Below are 8,679 nucleotides of genomic sequence, written 5' to 3'. Positions count from 1 at the left end.
TTTATTTTAAGTTTAAAACTGATTCTTTTTTCTGGATGATTTTAAAATCTCTTTAAAAAAGACTTCCAACGCAGTGTGTTTGTTCAAGGAGGAAAGAAAGTTTAATTAAAGTGAGGTCACCGTGTTATCAATCGGAGGAAACTGAATTGACGGTTTTACAAAGTGTAAATCAAATGCACATTTTTAACACAAATTTTTAACCTTCGAGAGCTTTGCATACCAATGTGTGTTGTATTGCAAATTATAAATCCCTCGAAGTCTGAAACTGAGATAAAAAAGAAAAATTCCAGTTTTTTAAAGGGGTCTAAAGACAGAAGTTTGTGCCATTGGGATGTAAAATTTTTTTTATTGAAATAAGAAACCGTGCGTTTGAAACGACTGATAATCTTATAGCACTTGAAAAGGGATTAGTTAGTTGCCAGCAAAGTTTGGTGTTATAAGGTATTAATGACAGAAGGCAGAAAAAGACAAGAACAGGCGCAATATCGTTAAAAGCTCATTTTGATCAATTTTTCGCGTTTTCCAAAATGTTCAGCAACAATTCAGTCATCTTGCCTTTTAATTGTAATCTTAACAAACATCAGATATTTGAGCTGATTATCGTTTTGGTACAATTTTGTAGCACATAGAAATTTTTAATCTTTTGTTTCAAGTTGCGTCCAATTCGGCCAGAAAGGACCTCAAAAATGAAGACACGTTTTAGATCAAGCTGCCGAGTGTCGAAATGAAATAATTTAAAGCACATCACTATTGCAATGAAATGGCTGGATGAACGGTGGAAGTTCGATGTGCAAAAATGCATCCCTCAGAAATTATGAATGCTCCTTTAAAAGGTTTAATCTGCAGGAAACCATCAATTAAAGAAATACCCGGAGCTTCATCAAATTAAGATCTGGAAAGATCTGGAACAGACTTAAAAAAGACAAGCGTTAACAAAAACATAATGGCAAAATCATTTAACTAAAATTACTTATGCAAGTGCATTCAGTCTTTAGAAAGGGTATCAAATCTTTGTTCAATAAATTGCTCGGCTTTATTATGTTAGCATCAGGAATGTATTTTGAATACTGAATGGCTTAAAAACACAAATTCAACAAAAATGAGTGGAATGAGTTGTTCTGTAAAAGATTCAACTAAATAATTCCACAATTGAAATAATTTCGGTAGTTTTTAAAATAGGTGACAAAAAACATTATTTGTTTTGTATGGTAAATGTAAACTTTTATAGAGCAACGCCATGGTTCTCCAAGTTGTCAATTTATTTTAAGTTTAAAACTGATTCTTTTTGCTGGATGATTTTAAGATCTCTTTAAGAAAGACTTCCAATGCAGTGTGTCTGTTCAAGGAGGAAAGAAAGTTTAATTAAAGTGAGGTCACTGTGTTATCAATCGGAGGAAACTGAATTCAGGGTTTTACAAAGTGTAAAACAAAAGCACATTTTAACACAAATTTTGACCCTTCGAGAGCACTGCATACCAATGTGTGTTGTATTGCAAATTATAAATCCCTCAGAGTCTGAAATTGAGACAAAAATGAAATTTTCCAGTTTTGTAAAGGGGTCTAAGGACGGAAAGTAGTGCCATTGGGATATAAACTTTTTTTATTGAAATAGGGAACCGTGCATTTAAAACGACTGATGTCATTCTTATAGCACTTGAAAAGGGATTAGTTATTTGCCAACAAAGTTTGGTGTTATAACGTATTAATGACAGAAGGCAGAAAAAGACAAGAAATGGCGCAATATCGTTAAAAGCTCATTTTGATCAATTTTTCGCGTTTTCCAAAATTTTCAGCAACAATTCAGTCATCTTGCCTTTTAATTGTAATCTTAACAAACATCAGATATATGAGCTGATTATCGTTTTGGTACAATTTTGTAGCACATAGAAATTTTTAGTCTTTTGTTTCAAGTTGCGTCCAATTCGGCCAGAAAGGACCTCAAAAATGAAGGCAACTTTTTAGATCAAGCTGCCGAGTGTCGAAATGAAAAAATTTAAAGGACATCACTATTGCAATGAAATGGCTGGATGAACGGTGGAAATTCGATGTGCAAAAATGCATCCCTCAGAAATTATGATTGCTCCTTTAAAAGGTTTAATCTGCAGGAAACCATCAATTAAAGAAATACCCGGAGCTTCATCAAATTAAGATCTGGAACAGACTTAAAAAAAGACAAGCGTGATCAAAAACACAATTGCAATATCCTTTAACTAAAATTACTTTTGCAAGTGTATTCAGTCTTTAGAAAGGTTATCAAATCTTTGTTCAATAAATTGCTCAGCTTTATGTTGTTAGCATCAGGAATGGATATTGAATACTGAATGGCTTAAAAACACAAATTCAACAAAAATGAGTGGAATTAGTTGTTTTGTAAAAGCTTCAACTAAATAATTCCACAATTGAAATAATTCCGGTTTTTTATAAAATAGGTGACAAAAAACCTTTTTTGTTTTGTATGGTAAATAAAAACTTTTTTGGAGGAACGCCAGCGTTCTCCAAGATGTCAATTTATTTTGAGTTTAAAACTGATTCTTTCTTCTGATTGGTTTTAAAATCTCTTTACAAAAGACTTCCAACGCAGTGTGTCTGTTCAAGGAGGAAAGAAAGTTTAATTAAAGTGAGGTCACCTTGTTATCAATTCATCCTCTCAGATAAAAAAAGGACAATGTTACAGATAATAAATTTGTCCAATTACCTTTTTGTCAATGAGGGTTGATGTATCTTTGGTCAACAGCGCACTTTAATTTATCCGAAAATAAGGATTGACGGCTTGTCTTCGAGGCAGAAACCAACTGAGTTTCAGAGATATTTTGGGCTCAATTGCATTGTAAGGCTATTCTCAGACTGAAAAGACCAATAACCTTTGTTTTTTGACGAAAATTTAGTTCAATATCCTATTTGGTTTTTGAAAGGAGCAAAAATCAGACAGATAAAACTTACCTGTTGAATTACCATTCTACAAAATTTTCTAATTTATGATTAACTCAATCTACAATAGCTCGTAAACAGCTACTGCTGCAAGATAAAGTTTCTGTACAGGATGAAAAGATAGTTGATGCTCTGATGCAACTACATCCAAACTGGTGAACAGAAAATCGTCAGGCCTCCCATTTTCATTAATATTTCTATAAAAAAAAACGCGAAGGCTAGTTCTTTCGACTAAAATTTTTTTACATTTACAATCTACAAGAGAAAAAGGTACTTTAGTTGAGTTCTATAGTTAAGGTTATCAGCTAAAACTTCCAAAATATTGAACGTTTTTACTACCTTTCAGTTAAATGATATCAAAAGGCAGACATGATTGATATTGATTTTTCGTAAGTAAAAACTTCAGTGAAAATAATTTCAACTTTTCAACATTTTTTCTGAAAAAAAAATTAATATAGAATACCATAAGATGAACATGATGCAGATATCTGCCTTGGTTTCGGAGCAGCAAATGGTCTAAATTACACCACATTAAAAGCTATTTCGTTCATTTCATATATGTTAAATTTATGGAGCAAAAATGGCTTGTTTTCCTTTTTTTTAGTATTACAGCTATCTTTTTTTATAGAAACTTTGGTACACTGCCGTCAAAACTATTCGTAACAGGCTGCTACACTCTATACTCTTGGTCCAAATACACATATGTTGCTCTAGCATATATAACTGATATGTTCGAGACAGGATCCAGAAACTTGTGAAATGGAAGTGCTACTCATTATTTATTTGTTTGATGCTTTCTCAAAACACTCTTCTCGCATTAAAATTGTTCGCAAAGAAATATTTGAAAGATTTTTTGTCTTCGTAATACAATAATTACAATTTGTTTCAATTAAAAGCATCTTTTTGCCCATTTATATGAAATTTTATGACAAAATGTACGAAACACACGAAAAGACTTATCAAGAACAGTAGACGTCAATTATTTCTCTTTTTGAAATTACTGGAGAAAAGTCTCGACAAGCGTGGAGTGGGAACATGGTCTGAGGAGACATTTTAAACAAAATTCTGGATCTTCGTAATACAATAACTACAATTTGTTTCAATAACAATCTTCATTTTTGCCCATTTATTTGATATTTTCTGACAAAATTTTGTACGAAAAACGCGAAAAGACTTATATTAAGAAAAGTAAACGTCAATTAGTTCTCTTGGTTTACTGTGCATCTATATTAAATTGAAAAATTTCTAACCTTTAAAAATTGTGTGAACTAAACAAATAGTGAACAAAAGGAATCATCATAAAGCAGCTCTCGGAAAAAAGAGGAACAAAATTTTGAAAATTATCTCAAAATTGCATTGATTATTTTAGGTTTTTCCTATAGATTTAGAATGTGATTCTATTTCAATCCAAAAAAAGATTTCATGGGATTGCAGATTGAGAAAAAGTAAAAGTGCTTTGATAAATAAAAGAAAACAGCCATATTGAACAAAAATGTCAAATTTTTGTCATTTTCTCAATCTATAGTTAGAAAGTAAAATGATCGTCGTTCTCGATTAGAGTTTATGTGAGAACTATTCTTTAAATTTAACCAAATTGTTTTTAAAAAAAACGTGGCAGAGCACAAAGTAAACCGACAAATGTGAAAAAATTATCGAATATAGATTTCTTGTTGAATAGAGAGCTAAATTGAATATTAATAAAAACCCTCAAAATTTTTTACGGGGAAATGAAAAAGGCAAAATGCGATGTATTTGGCCAACTTTTTAGGTCAGATTTTAATGTCAAGATTATTTGTTGACTGGACTTCGAAAGAAAACTGATTATCAAGGTTTTAGCCAATTGGTTTTATAAAGATAAAAAATATTATAAGAAAGAAGTTTTACTGAAATACCAAAACAACAAAAACTCGGCAACACAAAATTTATTTTACTTGATTGAGCGTTTAGAGCTAGTTTTTTTGCCTTGATTTCTTTTTGATCATGTTTACCAACATCTGAAAACTGTTGATAAGCAAACGTTTAATTATTCTATAAAAGGAAAAAATATATATTAGTACACTTAGACTTTGTAAAATATCGACGTGACTTGAATTAAGTACATTATTTTCCTGTTTAAAACTCTAAAATATTGCACATATGAAAAGAGTTGTGATTTTTTGAATGAATTTCAAGAAATGACAAATTAATTGATTAGCTAACAAAAAATAATGTTTCGTCAAGATTTCATTTAACTGATTTTCATGAGTTTGTAATTTGCTTCTCATATTTTTAGATTCTTTGTTTTGAAATGATGACTCAAATATGACCTCTGCTTCTACCTAAAATTTAGACATAAATATCTGCCTAATGAAGAAGAGATAAGAAGTTCCCATGTTCGCATAAAAAATGATTGGTATTTGAGTCAAAAACCACCAAAAAAATTAAATAAAGCCGCATCAGAGGGCCGATGAGACATGTCATTAATAAGACTGCGAGAAAAAACATACATTAAAACATTCCTGTCCTTAATGCGACTAGCTAAGAGGTCAACAAAAAAGGACAAAAAAGCAAAGTACAAAAAAACATTAATATTTTGATGCACAAAAAATTCAAAAGTCACAAAACATTGTAGTTTAACTTCAAAGCTTTAAATTGCTTCACATAGTACTCCTTAGGAGGAAGCCAATTGGACCTTATGTTAGTGGGACTAAGAAATAGCAACACTACAAAATGGGAAAACAAATACAGGCGAAATTCTAAAATTCACAAATTACGAAAATACGATTTGGAGACCATTAAATCATAACTAACTAGCCGAAAAGAATACATATGGTTAATTGGGATTCATTTAAACGTCAATCGGAACTGTTATTAAATGGACTATGTGAAAACACACCAAAACGAACCACAATTATTGACCAGTTTTAAAAACACAAAGTTTTCATCCGAAAATTAGTTTCAAAGTTCAGAACCATTAGTTTAAACATGAAAACGAATCAATAGAAAAATATTTGATTAATGTTTTTGGGACCTGTCATTATTGAAGATAATTTACAAATTGACAAATGGAAAAACAAAATGAAGAAATGTTTAAAAATACACGAAGATTTTGAAAACAAATAAATTCAATGTCTTTATGACCATTGAAAGTGCTATCCCCCTATTTTTGGTAACAACTTTGCAATGATTTACAACCATTGAAAATTTAAAATCTGCGCAAAATTTGAAAAAAAAAATAAAAATTTTTTTGAAATAAAAAAATATCAAATGTTTGTGTAATGAAAAGTAAAACTCGCCTATGAAACTTTCTTTATTGACACTTTTTAGCAATTTCAAGCGTTTCTTTGATAATAAAATTTAACCAATGTGATCAAAGTTCGAAAGGAGCCGAGTGAGTTGATCCAAATTGTTTCGTTGTGAATTGTATTAGTTTTTAAATAATATTAAAATAGGATAAGAATGCATAGGAAAACAATCAGCTAGAAAAAAATTACTTGTCGCCAAAGTCTCCATTTAGACATTAATAATAGCTTGTGTCTGGATCTGGAAAAGATTTACTTTAAACACATACTAAAATATAAGCCATTTTTTGCTCTGTAAGAAAAAGTGATAATCATATTACATTTTGCTATTGTGACGTTTTTCAATTTTGGGTTTAATTGGTAACAGATGTTGATGTGTGACGCATGTTCGTAGTAATTGGAATTCTTACTGAACGTAAAAAATTCCAAAGCAAAATCTTCCGAAAAAATCTGAGTCGATGCGTTAGATTAAAGGAGTTAGAGAAAACACTTTCACATTTTTTATACGGCTTTTAGGAAATTGTTTTTCTAATTTTTTTCTATTAAATTTGTTCCATTTAAGAAGGTACCGGTAAAGAAACCACTTAAAGGCAATGGTAATGTGACACATAATTGTGGGAATATCGAATGGCAAAAAGATGGAGACGAAAAATCATTTTTTTAAAAATACCTATATAGAAGAGTATACTATGGTTCGCAGTTTTCTTGCAAATGGTAGATCTTAAAACTGCATTGAATACTTTTTTGTCTTCTTAGCAATAGTACATTTTGAATTAAATGTTCACTTGCAATATCAAGAAAATATACATCACATCCTATAAAGTAGCATATTTTGTCGCCAAAATCCAATTTTTTTTCGTTTTTTTTCATCAATTAAACAAATGATTTGAGCAGAACAAAAAATATTTAACTCAAAAATTTTCTCCGAGCTCTTCTTTTTTCCACTCTAGCCAGCTTCCAACATTTATTTTCTAAGCAGCCGGCAGTCGCTTACTTCTTGGTTTAAAAAAGTTGGAGAAGAAACAAAATTTTAACAAAAACTTTGTAGTTAATTTATGCAATTATAAGGAAAAAAGATTTTCCAAAAACAAAGATTTTCCAAAAACACTGTTAGTCTCAATTTCCGCAAATGAAAGTATAAAAATGTAATTAAATTAGTGGACATTCAGTATTTCCAGAGCAGTTTTTTGGCTAATTACAATTTCAAGCAGAGACAGATTGATTTAATAAGTGGTTTGAGATAAATTTTCTGCTCATTTAGGCTAGACATTTTAAAAACACTATAGGAATTATCGTAGACTATGAACTTTTCTTAAATTTCGTACTCGGAGGCAACCAATAGCTATGTTTTCATTACAATGAATGAAAACTCAAATAATTATCACTATTATTTAAAAAAAAAACTCGATTTGTTTTTCACGAAAACGCACCTTTTTTTAACTTTTTGTCTTCTTGTTAAATTTTACTGGTGAGTTCAATACAATTTTAGGTAGATTCATACTGGTACTTTCATGGTATCAAGTTCACAATATACATGTAATAATTATTCTAGCTGTGTAAAAAACAATTTTTTCTATTTAAAATTTTTTATAAGAAAAACGAAGAGGTAGAACGTTTGGATGATGGCAATTGGATTTAAAAAACCTAATAAAACTACATGAAAGTAATCGGATATAAGATCTAATTAGATCAAACCATTAGATGCAATATCTAATTAAAATGTTGCCTATGGCATCTAATAGAGATGATCGACTATCTTACCAGACAACCCGGGTCGAATTTTAATGCCAAAATGATGTAAGAGTGGCGCTGCAATGGGAGGACTTTTTAGGAATATGCAGCTCAAAACTCTTACGTTTTTTTCGGCTGACTTAGGCTTCCAACAGGGGTAAAACGGTGCAAGATTGAGGGGGTAAAGTACAAATTAACACCCACTCTTACCTCTTTTTGGTCTGTCAAGGGGGAAAACGATGTAAGAGTTCGGGGGTAATTTCTTCATTACCTCCGAACTCTTACATCATTTTACCCCCTTGACAGACCGAAAGAAAATATGTAAGAGTGGGGGGTTAACTTGTATTTTACCCCCTCACTCTTACACCATTTTACCCCCTGTTGGAAGCCTAATGCAGCCCAAAAAAACTTTTGAGCTGCATTTTCCTAAAAAATCTTCCCAATGCAGTCCCACTCCTGCATCCTTTTACCCTCCTCTGAACAAATTAACCCCTCACTCTACACCATTTTACCCCCCTTGACAGCTCAATTTATACATCATTTTACCCCCTCAATCTTACATTGTTTTTGCCCCCATACTTGAAGACAACCCACAACCGCTGTACCCTCAGCTTGTTCTCCCTAACCTCCAGACCATCAGAGCGTGTCCATCTCTTGCGGTATATATATATGAATAAAACTTGAATTGACCCCTCTCAAGAAATCACCCCCTCACTCTTACATCATTTTACCCCCTCAA

Source organism: Convolutriloba macropyga, chromosome 5 (genome assembly GCF_964194025.1).
Source record: "Convolutriloba macropyga chromosome 5, txConMacr16.3, whole genome shotgun sequence".
Taxonomy (NCBI): domain Eukaryota; kingdom Metazoa; phylum Xenacoelomorpha; order Acoela; family Convolutidae; genus Convolutriloba; species Convolutriloba macropyga.
The sequence above is the reverse complement of the archived record's forward strand: the minus strand, read 5'-3'. Positions refer to the sequence as shown.